The sequence below is a fragment of the Grampus griseus genome (assembly GCF_964374135.1).
Source record: "Grampus griseus genome assembly, chromosome: 7".
Taxonomy (NCBI): Eukaryota; Metazoa; Chordata; class Mammalia; order Artiodactyla; family Delphinidae; genus Grampus; species Grampus griseus.
In genome coordinates, this window is record NC_139001.1 from 106693208 (window position 1) to 106707000 (window position 13793).

Consider the following 13793-nt stretch of genomic DNA (forward strand, 5'->3'; position numbering starts at 1 on the left):
ATATTAACTGTATTTATATATTTTTTTGTTCTCTTACGGTTAGTTTTTTAGCGTGAATGGCTGATAAAGGGTTGCAAAAAAACCTTGTAGGATTGCTTACCAAAACCCGAAAGGGTTTGCACAACGTCAGGAGGGCTTTGTCAAAGTTGATGCATGCCCTGGGAGTCAGTCATTTCTGTGCATATCAGTTCCTCATTCATGGCAGAAAAAAGGGGGAAAAAATGGCTGAGTAGCACAAGGATGTGGAATATCCAAGAAAGGGTGTCAGAATCTTTAGCCTCAAGGAACTTATCGTCCTTGAAAGTGAGGAATTTTGAAAGGATTGAGGAAATTAGACAATGAAATGTCAAACAAGCAGAAGTGCTAGAAACCTAACTAAATACAACCCACCCACTGCCTCACTGATCTAGAATCCTTAGGGAAGAATTGTCCCACATAAGTGAATTTTCCAGATAACTGTCACTTACCCCCTTTAAGCACCGACAATGTTTTTAAAGAATTTTTAACTATTTGAAATGGAAATCTTTCTCAACTGGATCACATGCTTCCTTGCCTTCTTAAACAGAGAACTCTGAACATGAAATGTCACCTTTTCTTGATGACTCAGGATCATCATTGTGAAAATCAGTGACTGTACTGTCCTTGGACTCAGCAATGCTTGCAGGGCTGATTCAGAGGCCCTGCTTGGGGTCCCTTTTACCAGTATCCTCAGAGAGCCAGTGTTTGTGTGTGTTCAGATTTCGCTCTCTCCTGGCTGTCAAGCCTGCACGTGTGACTCAGCACTCTTTGCAGAGAGTCTGTGTCCACAAAACCATCCTAACCTCTTATGATTGTGTTGCTTCTAGTTTCCTAACGTTTGGCTTGGTGGAACTTTGGGAAAAATGGGATTATGTTCATTCTGACCATGGGATTTCCTTTAGTATATACATCCTGTGATATCAGTTTGGCTTTACTGTTGCCTTTGTATGATTTTTTTTTAATCTTTATTGGAGTATAATAGCTTTACAGTGTTGTGTTAGTTTCTGCTGCATAACAAAGTGAATCAGCTATATGTATACATGTAACCCCATATCCCCTCCCTCTTGAGTCTCCTTCCCACCCTCCCTATCCCACCCCTCTAGGTGGTCACAAAGCACCGAGCTGATCTCCCTGTGTGATGCAGCTGCTTCCCACTAGCTGTCTATTTTATATTTGGTAGTGTATATATGTCCATGCCATTCTCTCACTTTGTCCCAGCTTACCCTTCCCCCTCCCCATGTCCTCAAGTCCATTCACTACATCTGCATCTTTATTCCTGTCCTGCCCCTAGGTTCATTAGAACCTTTTTATTTTTTAGATTCCATATATATGTGTTAGCATACAGTATTTCTTTTTCTCTTTCTGACCTCACTCTGTATAACGGACTCTAGGTCCATCCACCTCACTACAAATAACTCAATTTTGTTTCTTTTTATGGCTGAGTAATATTCCATTGTATATATGTGCCACATCTTCTTTATCCATTCATCTGTTGATGGACACTTAGGTTGCTTCCATGTCCTGGACATTGTAAATAGTGCTGCAATGAACATTGTGGTACATGACTCTTTGAATTATGGTTTTCTCAGGGTATATGCCCAGTAGTGGGATTGCTGGGTCATATGGTAGTTCTATTTTTAGTTTTTTGAGGGAACCTCCATACTGTTCCCCATAGTGGCTGTATCAATTTACATTCCCACCAACAGTGCAAGAGGGTTCTCTTTTCTCCACACCCTCTCCAGCATTTATCGTTTGTAGATTTTTTGATGATGGTCATTCTGACTGGTGTGAGGTGATAACTCATTGTAGTGTTGATTTGCATTTCTCTAATGATTAGTGATGTTAAGCATCCTTTCATGTGTTTGTTGGCAATATGTATGTCTTCTTTGGAGAAACGTCTATTTAGGTCTTCTGCCCATTTTTGGATTGGGTTGTTTGTCTTTTTGATATTTAGCTGCATGAGCTGCTTGTATATTTTGGAGATTAATCCGTTGTCAGTTGCTTCATTTACAAATATTTTCTCCCATTCTGAGGGTTGTCTTTTCGCCTTGTTTATAGTTTCCTTTGCCGTGCAAAAACTTTTAAGTTTCATTAGGTCCCATTTGTTTATTTTTGTTTTTATTTCCATTTCTCTAGGAGGTGGGTCAAAAAGGATCTTGCTGTGATTTATGTCATAGAGTGTTTTGCCTATGTTTTCCTCTAAGAGTTTTATAGTTTCTGGCCTTACATTTAGGTCTTTAATCCATTTTGAGTTATTTTTGTGTATGGTATTAGGGAGTGTTCTAATTTAATTCTTTTACATGTAGCTGTCCAGTTTTCCCAGCACCACTTATTGAAGAGGCTGTCTTTTCTCCATTGTATATTCTTGCCCCCTTTATTGAAGATAAGGTGGCCATATGTGCATGGGTTTATCTCTGGGCTTTCTATTCTGTTTCATTGATCTATATTTCTGTTTTTGTGCCAGTACCATACTGTCTTGATTGCTGTAGCTTTGTAGTATAGCCTGAAGTGAGGAAGCCTGATTCCTCCAGCTCCATTTTTCTTTCTCAAGATTGTTTTGGCTATTCGGGGTCTTTTGTGTTTCCATGCAAATTGTGAAATTTTTTGTTCTACTTCTGTGGAAAATGCCATTGGTAGTATGATAAGGATTGCACTGAATCTGTAGATTGCTTTGGGTAGTATAGTCATTTTCACAATGTTGATTCTTCCAATCCAAGAACATGGTATATCTCTCCATCTATTTGTATCATCTTTCATTTCTTTCATCAGTGTCTTATAGTTTTCTACATACATGTCTTTTGTCTCCTGAGGTAGGTTTATTCCTAGATATTTTATTATTTTTGTTGCAGTGGTAAATGGGAGTGTTTCCTTAATTTCTCTCTCAGATTTTTCATCATTAGTGTATAGGAATGCAAGAGATTTCTGTGCATTAATTTTGTATCCTGCTACTTAACCAAATTCATTGATTAGTTCTAGTAGTTTTCTGGTAACACCTTTAGGATTCTCTATGTATAGTATCATGTCATCTGCAAACAGTGACAGTGTTACTTCTTCTTTCCAATTTGGATTCCTTTTATTTCTTTTTCTTCTCTGATTGCTGTGGCTAAAACTTTCAAAACTGTTGAATAAACCATTAGCCAAACTCATCAAGAAAAAAAGGGAGAATACTCAAATCAAAGGAATTAGAAAAGAAAAAGAAGTAACAGCTGACACTACAGAAATACAAAGGATCATGTGAGATTACTACAAGCAACTATATGCCAATAAAATGGACAATCTGGAAGAAATGGACAAATTCTTAGCAAAGCACAACCTTCTGAGACTGAACCAGGAAGAATTAGAAAGTATAAACAGACCAATCACAAGCACTGAAATTAAAACTCTGATTAAAAACCTTCTGACAAACAAAAGCCCAGGACCAGTTGGCTTCACAGGTGAATTCTATCAAACATTTAGAGAAGAACTAACACCTATCCTTTTCAAACTCTTCCAAAATATAGAGGAGGGAGGAACACTCGCAAACTCATTCTACGAGGCCACCATCACCCTGGTACCAAAACCAGACAAAGATGTCACAAAGAAAGAAAACTACAGGCCAATATCACTGATGAACATACATGCAAAATTCCTCAACAAAATAGTAGCAAACAGAATCCAACAGCCCATTAAAAGGATCATACGCCATGATCAAGTGGGGTTTATCTCAGGAATGCAAGGATTCTTCAATATACACAAATCAATCCATGTAATACACCATATTAACAAATTGAAGGCTAAAAACCATATGATAATCTCAATAGATGCAGAAAATTCTTTTGACAAAATTCAACACCCATTTATGATAAAAACTCTCCAGAAGGTAGGCATAGAGAGAACCTACCTCACCATAATAAAGGCCGTATATGACAAACCCACAGCCAACATCTTTCTCAGTGGTGAAAAAATAAAACCATTTCCTCTAAGATCAGGAATAAGACAAGGTTGCCCACTCTCACCACTATTGTTCTTTTTTTTAAATTGAAATATAGTTGATTTACAATGTTATATTAATTTTAGGTGTACAGCAAAGTGATTCAGATATACATACATATATATATATATATACACACACATATATATATATTCTTTTTCATATTCTTTTCCCTTATAGGTTATTACAAAATATTGAGTATAGTTTCCTATGTTATACTATACATAGCTATATAGGACCTGTATTTTGAGTACTATAGGTCCTTCCTGGTTATCTATTTAATATATAATAGTGTATATCTGTTAATCCCAAACTCCTAAGGTAACCTCTACTTCCCCTTTGGTAACCATAAGTTTGCTTTCTGTCTGGGAGTCTGTTTCTGTTTTATAAATAAGTTCATTTGTATCATTTGTTTAGATTCCACATATAAGTGATATCATTTTATATTTGTCTTTCTGTGTCTGACTTACTTCACTTAGTATGATCATCTCTAGGTCCATTCATGTTGCTGCAAGTGGCATTATTTCATCCTTTTTTATGGCTGAGTAGTATTCCATTGTATATTTGTACCACATCTTCTTTACCAATTCATCAGTCGATGGACATTTAGGTTGTTTCCATATGTTAGCTATTGTGAATAGTACATGCTGTTTTTCTAACTCAGCTGTCATAAATTCCCTGAGCACATTTGGGTGGGAGGGCATGACCTAATCACCTTCCAAAGTCCCCACCTCTTGATACCATCACACGGGGGGGTTAGAATTCCAACACATGAATTTTTGAGGGACAAACATTCTGTCCATAACAGGCACACACTTGCAGGGATGTTTTCCTAATTTCCCTAATTATTAAGGCAATCCCATCCCCCCGGGGAAAGCCAGAGAGAGAAAGGAGAGGCTAGAGACCATCTTCTCCTTTCCTGCCTTCCCTCTGGAAGAGTTGGGTAAGGGTCTCCCTTACCTGCTGAAGCCAAGGCCCCCCCTGTGAAACTGTTTTACTAACTGTATTTGTCACACACACAGTATACAAATATCTTTCCACGTCAGTAAATATGACTTTATACCATAATGTTTTTAAGAACAGAGTCTTCCATTATATGGATGTACCAAATGGATACACAAGATTAACAAATCTATTTTGGACATTTAGATTGTATCCATTTTCTCACTATTACACACGATGCAAGAACATTTTTGCACATAGATCTTTATGTATAAAACCAATTATATCCTTAGGATAAATTCCTTGGGGTGCCATTACCAGGGCAAAGCGTGTGCATATTTTTAAGACTTTTGCCATATTGACATCTGCAGTGTATCAAGGTTATACCAATTATTACTCTAAACATCACTGTGGGATTTGAGTGCCCATCTCCCAGCAATAGGTATTATCACCTTATTTCAACTTTGACAACCTGATAAATGCAGAGGAGGATCAAAGACAATTATAAATATTTTTTTATTAATTAAAATATCCCGTAGCTTATTGGAAACTACTGGTAGCCAGGATTAGTAGAAGCAATAAAATATTACGAATTGTGGCTACCGTGGACTCAAACCAATAAGAGGAGTATGTGAAGGATGTCTTCTTGCTGTAGGTTTTCCCCCGTACCATACACAATAGATTATAAAGGGAGGAAATAAAAGAAGGCAAAATGAAAGAAATATAAATAATTGTTCAAATGGCCACCAATGACTAAGCATTTCTAATATTTAAGGATGTCTGTGGGGAACTGTATAAGCATGATCTCTAATCCAAACAGCAGTTCTGCATAGTAAGGGTTGTTATCTGATCTGGCATTTCAGGAAACAGAACCTCAGAGAGGGTAAGATGCTTGATCAGTGCCACACGGCTGGGGAGGGGCAGACCTGGTTCTTATACCCAGATCCGTCTGAGGTCAAAGCAAGGAAAATAAGGACCTACTGTGCAGCACAGGGAACTCTACTCAATACTCTGGCCTCTATGGGGAAAGAATCTAAAAAAGAGGGAATATATGTATATGTATAACTGAGTCATGTTGCTGCATACCCGAAACTAACACAATGTTGTAAATCAATTATACTCTAATAAAAATTAAGAAAAAAAAGCAAGGATATGATTTCCGATACATCATGCAAAAAACAAAAGTTAAAAGGAAATGGGGTTGTCAGGGAACACATCAGTTTGTATGATTTTCCTTGTTTTGTAAGAAAATGCAGATGGAGAGAGAGGCAAGTCACCAGAGCCACCTCTGCTAAGCTGTGTGATTGTCAGGGTGTCTTGAAGGGGACAATTCCTCAGCAGCATCACAAGTTGGCAGTGTCCTCGCTCACACGCTGCAGCTTCTGTGGCCCACGTGGCCCTGTGGATCCCAAACAGCATCACCAAAGTCTCCTTCTGCCTCCTTCAGTCTGTTCTTGCCTCTGGCTCTGGTTCCATTCTTCTAGCAGCAACGGAAGCAGAAAGAGAGGGAAGACGGGCAGGATTAGGTCAGGCCTGGTTCACCACTGTGTCTTTTTCATTTAGTTAGTGACTGAACCATGACACTGTCATTTTCTGACAGTTTCCTCAGATATTCTTCCCCAGAGCTGCTGATAAGTGCCAGCCAATGAAATGTGTCATCTATCTCTTTAACTGAAGGTTTATACTAGAAACTCTGCAAAGGACCACAATTCCAAGCCCTTGGGGTCCAGGGGAAAAGTGTCTTCTTTATTCCCATAAATCTTTGTAGTTGTATTTGCTTGCTGCTTCTTACCCTGAGCTTGATGCAGGGCTGAGACCCTGTGCTCAAGAGCAGCTTCCGAGACAGGATTTCTCACCCTGCCAGTGCTCAGAAGTATCCTGTCACAGGGCGAGGAGGTGGCCACTTGTTCCCAGGAACAAAGGTTGTCCCGGTTATTCCCAAGACTTTTCTCCTGGTCAGCACCTCCATAGGAATTTTGCCTGAGGCCAGACCCAGAAGATACCATGTGATAAGAGTATAAAATAAAATAGATTTTTTTAATGATAGCCATTCTGGCTGGTATGAGGTGATATCTCAATGTAGTTTTGATTTGCATTTCTCTAATAATTAGCGATGTTGAGCATCTTTTCATGAGCCTCTTGGTCATCTGTATGTCTTCTTTGGAGAGATATCTATTTAGGTCTTCTGCCCATTTTTTGACTGGGTTGTTTGTGTTGATGATATTAAGCTTCATGAGCTGTTTGTAAATTTTGGAGACTAATCCCTTGTCGGTCACATCAAAGGGGGCCTACTGTGTGGCACAGGGAGCTCTGCTCAATGTAGTGTAACAGCCTAAATGGGAGAGGAGTTTGAAAGGGAATAGATATATACATATGTATAACTGAATCACTTTGCTGCACACCTGAAACTAACACAACATTGCTAATCAACTATCCTCCAATATAAAATAAAAAGTTTAAAAAAAAATGAAATAGAATCCAGTTCCAGAAACAGGACAGAAAAAAAAAATCTTGAGGCCAGGGCCTAGAAGATGCTTTAATCACATGGCCAGTTTCCTCTGTAACCCACAACTCCCCCCGGAAGGAGGAAGATATTGAGAGGGGCAGAGGAAGGAGACCACCTGGGGAAGCTGAGTGCCCAGGTCCTGGGGACAATGGAGATTGAGAGCCCTACCTTCCCCCACCTTCTCTTCTAATCATCTCCATGATTAGAATCCCTAGAATCCCCCACTGGATTTGCTCGTTGGGGATGTAAGTATCTGGTGTATGTATCTTTTCACAGTTACCACTCTGTGTAGTGAAGGTGTATTTGGGAATGCCCTTCCCAATAAATCTGTGAGCTCACTAAGGCAGAGGTAAGAAGTCCGTCTTGATACACATGAAATCATTGGAAGTTCAGACCCCGTTACTTTGAAATCTAGTAGCCATGGACAGGCTGAGCTCAAATTTACTTTGGTTCTGAACAGGAAGGATTTGCCAAGCAAATGAGTTGTGCAAACAAGTTGTGAGGATTGTTTAAGTTCCTCAGCAGACCTGATGATGGAGTGCCTGATAGCACATCAGAGTCCCCACTTCCCTGCCAGGAACGGGCTCCTATGCATTTATTCATGCAAAGATGTGAGTGGTTTCCACCTGGAATCAATTTCTATACCTAGTTATGTTCCAATGATTTTGAACATAATAAAGTCCTACTTGTCTTAAAGTATTCTAAAATTCTCAACTTTCCTTTTATCCCTTAATTAATGATATTTTAGTGAGCATACAGCTAACCGACCATATATATAATATGTGGTATATAGTTTAGACCATATATATATGTGTATATATATATATATACACACACACACTATAGTATGTATGAAAATATACATGCATTATTTATACACTATTTAGTGTGTGCTATATAATATATATTATGTAATGGTATATATACTCATTATATAATCTTTGTATGTCCAAATAGATCTGTAAATGCACTTGGGTGTATAAACCCTCATGTCCATTTGTAGTATTCAACTTCCAATGTGTACAAAACTAACACTTAGGTTTAGAAATCGAAGTAAGGAATTGTGATGCAGAAAAGGCAAATTACTGAGAGAAAAGAAATAGCACTTCAAGGTGCTCTGGAGTTTACTAAACGTAAAATTCTTTGTCCTCAATATTTGTACCAAACCAGATCATTTAACAGTTGATTAAATTTTCTTTCTTTCAAGAAATATTTATTGATTATCCATTATGTGCCACATACTTTTCTGGCCAGTGGGAATTAAACTGTGAAAAAAAACGGTGTTTCTACCCATGTGATTGTAATAGGGATGACAGAAACAAACCAAACACACATGCGTGCATGTGCACACACAACATGCACGCGTATGTGCACAAAATATGTGGGTGGAACTGATCCGAAAGTCCACGGTCTTTTCACTACACCAGGTTGTCACAGGAGCAATAGAATCAAAACCACAAAACTATGCTGTGACAACTGGAAGACAAAATACCAGGGAAGTATTTGAAATCTCCTTAATAAAAAGCTATTTCTACTTTATGTACAGCAGGAATCTATAAAGAAACTCGAGGTTCCTATAATGCATACTCTTGGTATCACTACTCCTGCCAGTGATATTGGCTCTTGGCTACTGAGCTCCTTCTGTGTGCCAGGCATTCCGAACATTATTTCACTTAATCCTCTCAAAGGCCTTATGAAGTTTGTATTATTTTCATTTTTAACGATGGAAGGGGAAGCTCTAAGAAGTTAGGTGGTTCATGCAAGGTCCTATGGCTACTAAGTGCTAGAGACCGGTTTCAAATACATGTCTCTCTGGCTTTCACTTCTATCTGCATTCTGAAAAAAAAAAAAAAAAAAGCCTCACAGAAAACATAGATAGGTCTCAAAGAGGAAAGGATAATAATTTTAAAAAAAGGATTCAGGTATCCAAAGAAAAAAGGTTCATCTTCTGTTCTGGTTATCAACAGTTATGTAACAAGGCAGCATAAAACTTCGTGGTTTAAAACAGTAGTAATTTTTAAAAAATTGTACAGCAAATTGATTCAGTTATGTATATACATGTATCTATTATTCTTTCCCATATAGGTTATTACAGAGTATTGAGTATAGTTCTCTGTGCCATACAGTAGGTCCTTGTTGGTTATCTATTTCATATATAGTCATGTGTATATGTTAATCCCAAACTTCTAATTTATCCCTTTCTCCCTTCCCCTTTTGTAACCATAAGTTTGTATTCTATGTCTGTGGGTCTATATCTGTTTTATAAGTTCATTTATATCTTTTCTTTTGAGATTCCATATATAAGCAATATCATATAATATTTGTCTTTGTCTGGCTTACTTCACTTAGTATGATAATCTCTATATCCATCCACGTTGCTGCAAATGGCAATATTTCATTCTTTTTTATGGCTGAGTAGTATTCTATTGTATATATGTACCACATCTTCTTTATCCCTTCCTCTGTCGATGGGCATTTAGGTTGCTTCCATGTCTAGGCTATTGTAAATAGGGCTGCCATGAACACTGGGGTGCATGTATCTTTTCGAATTATAGTTTTCTCTGGATATATGCACAGGAGTGGGATTGCTGGATCATATAGTAACTCTATTTTTAGTTTTTTTTTTTTTTTTTTTTTTTGTGGTACGCGGGCCTCTCACTGCTGTGGCCTCTCCCGTTGCGGAGCACAGGCTCCGGACGCGCAGGCCCAGCGGCCATGGCCCACGGGCCCAGCCACTACGCGGTACGTGGGATCCTCCCGGACCGGGGCACGAACCTGTGTCCCCTGCATTGGCAGGCGGACTCCCAACCACTGCGCCATCAGAGAAGCCCTACTTTTAGTTTTTTAAGGAACCTGCATACTGTTCTCCATAGCGGCTGCACCAATTTACATTCCCACCAAGAGTTCAAGAGGGTTCCCTTCTCTCCACACCCTCTCCAGCATTTATTATTTGTATACATTTTGATGATGGCCATTCTGACTGATTTGAGGTGATAGCTCACTGTAGTTCTGATTTGCATTTTTTCTAATCATTAGTGATATCGAGGGTCTTTTCATGTGCATGTTGGCCATCTGTATGTCTTCTTTGGAGAAATGTCTATTTAGATCCTCTGCCTATTATTTATTTATTTTTTTGCGGTACGCAGGCCTCTCACTGTTGTGGCCTCTCCCGTTGCGGAGCACAGGCTCTGGACGCACAGGCCCAGTGGCCATGGCTTACGGGCCCAGCCGCTCTGCGGCATATGGGATCTTCCCGGACTGGGGCACGACCCCATGTCCCCTGCATCGGCGGGTGGACTCTCAACCCCTGCGCCACCAGGGAAGCCCTGCCTATTTTTTTGATTGTGTTGTTTTTTTGTTTGATATTGAGTTCTATGAGCTTTTGTATATTTTGGAAATTAATTTCTTGTTGGTCCCATCATTTGCAAATATTTTCTCCCATTCATTTTGCCCATAAGTCTGCAGCTGGGGCAGGGTCCAGCAGGATGTGAGCTTCTCTGCCCCGCTCCACATCACCTGGGCCTGGGGCTCAGTCAGTGCTGACTGTGGGCTGGGACCTCAGTTGGATATGTGGTCTTTCCATGTGGCAACGTGACTTTCTTATAATATGGTGGGTAGGTTTCAGGGACCAACATCCCAAGAAATAGAATAAGCCAGGCAAAAGCTATATTGCATTTTATTCCCTAGCATTGGAAGTCAAGCAGTATTACTTTTGCAGCTTTCTAAATATTAGAAGACAGTCACTCAGGCTAGTCCTCGTTCAAAGGGAGGTAAATTTGATTCCCTCTTTTAAGGGGGTAAGTGTACAGATGTGTCTAAAATTACTATATCTTCTTCAGATTTTTGGATGAACAGTCAACTAGCTTAAGGAAACACAGCAAATGCATGGCAGAATCAGGAGTCAAACCCAAGTCTTTCCAACCTAGTGTAGGTTCTTTCACTCTGATGTCCTGCCAGCCACTGAATAGTCAATTCCAGTTCAGCCTGGAAATGTGTGTGACTCTCCACTTTTCTCTCTTTGGAACTTTTGTCTCCCCTAAAGTCATACAGCTAAAATGGGTTTATAAGAGTTTGCCACCAGTCTTAAAAAATATAAAAAGACCATCACATGAATCAAGTCAGTGCATTTTACTGTGCTTGAAAGCCACCTTTCCTAATGTTCTAATAACTCACTCTTGGTATTTCTCTGGGGACATAAAGTCAAAATTAGAGATGAGTGGATTTTACAAAGAAGACATACACCTTAATGGAACTAGGAAGTGTATCTAAGGAAAATAAAAACTATCCCACATAAATTCAAGACATGATCTGTGCCTGGCTGCAAATGAATTTCTGTTCAGACCATTAATTGCTTAAATAATCTATGTGGATGACCCAAGCATCAACATTCAGACTCGGTAAAAGGTAAAGTTTTTATTTTTCTCACCACTTTCTGAAAGACCACGTTCACTTATTTTACCGTAAATGTGTTGACAGGAAGAAGGATCCTATTTTCTAATCTGAAGATGTAGTTCAGTGGCAGCAACACAAAAAGAACATACATTTTGGAATCATAAAAGCTGATCTTCAATTTCACCATTTCTACTTATTAGCTGGGAGACCTTGAACAAGTTACATGGGCTTTCTAAGCCTCAGTTTCCTTATCTGTAAATTGTAATGAGTAGATGCTGGAACTTGCATAGACATTCAGGATACTGCTCTTGTGTTAGCAAGTGGTTTATCCCATTTTCCAAAGAGCAAGGGGAATATAGCTCCCCTGGCTACCAGGAGAGGGTCTCAGAATCCCACGATATGTCTGGTGAAAGAGTTCAGTTGGGGGATTTGCCTCTTGTTGGCTTGTGGGCGTCCTTATTTTCTAAGCTACATTTCACTTATAATGCATGTGGTATTTACCTACCCAAAGCACTGCTGAGAGTTTTAAAGTTACATATTTGTACCCTCCTCCGCCAACCACTCAAATCCACTCATATGTCTATCTTTCTCAACTTAATAAATGATACCACCATGTATCTAGTTTCTTAAGGTCACAGCGTAGGACTCATCCCTTCTCACCATCTCCATTCCCCCTTCGGTACCCCAGCAAATACTCAATTGTCCGTGACAGCTGACGTCCCTCCAACCTCTGCTCTCTGATTCCACTGCTACCCCCTGAATTTAAACCCTCATCATCTCCAGACTGAACAAGTGCATCCAATTCCTGCTTCCTCTCCTACCCCATCCTGTACCCCACCTCCCTACAGTTTAGATCACATGCAACAAGCCAAAGGATAATCTTTCCAAAGCGAGATTGTGTGACCTGGCTTCAAACCCTTCCCAGTGTCCTTGAGCTAGACCCCAGACTCCTCACAGTGGCTTACAGAGCTCTGCCCGCTGAGACCCCTCCCCAGCTCCTCTTTGCCCACCTGCCCATGAAACTTCACCCTATTTCCCCTTATTCTGTTTCTTGCCAAGTTTGCCCCTACCACCTCTTAGTAAGTAGGGTACTAGCTGTTTTCAATATTCCGGAGCTTCACTCCTCTTCCCTCTCAACTTAAATTTGACATACACCAAAATATTCACCCCATCATTTTTTTCATCATCTTATTTTCATATTCTGCACAGAGGTTATTACTCCCCGATATTTTCTTCCTATTTGTTTGTTTACTGTCTACCTCTGTCAATATAATGGGAGTTTCATGAAAAAGGGAACTTCTTTGTCTCATTTATCTCTTTATCCCCAGAATGCCAAGAACAGGCACCCAGCAAACATTTAGTACGTAGTAGTTGAAAGAATAGAAAATTCTTCCTCGATTAATATTAAGTATTGGTAGTGTTCATATTTTGTCAGGGGATGGACCCTCTGTAAAACAAGTGCATTTGGCTAAGACTGTTGAAGTTATTCTTATGGGTGGAAAGCAGCTTCGTAAAGTGGAAAGGGCTGAACTGTGTGGAAGGAGCTGCTCTACCTGCCCCAGGCTCCACCATGGACTCTCTATGACCTTGAGCAAGTTACTTATGTTTTACCGGCTGCAAGTCTCACATTTTTAGTCCTCCCAGGTGGGTGATATGTGATGCTCCCCCAGTGTCCTTTTTGCCCTGACACTTCATGATTCTATACTAACCAACATAAAGTGAGTTAAAATGCATGTCCCAATTTATAACGTTCCTATCACAGTGAGAAAGGAGAGGGGTTGATAAAACAATTCAAAAGAGAGAGGAGAGAGAGAGAGAGAGGAGAGAGAGAGAGAGGGATAAGAGGATTTTTCTGAGACTCTTAAGGACATGATATATGGTAATTTTTTTATATAGTAGGTGATATTTTTTGGCATCTTCATGCACTGATCACTCAGAACATACTTTCCATGCGGTAATACTGAA

General features: G+C 39.5%; 1 protein-coding gene across 2 annotated transcripts in view; it reads left to right on the plus strand.

Moving 5' to 3' along the window:
• CNTNAP5 (contactin associated protein family member 5) overlaps positions 1-13793 on the plus strand; it is a gene marked incomplete at both ends in the record, with an annotated part of 875906 nt that overhangs the window by 629590 nt on the left and 232523 nt on the right. The gene's annotated exons all lie outside the window — the stretch shown is intronic.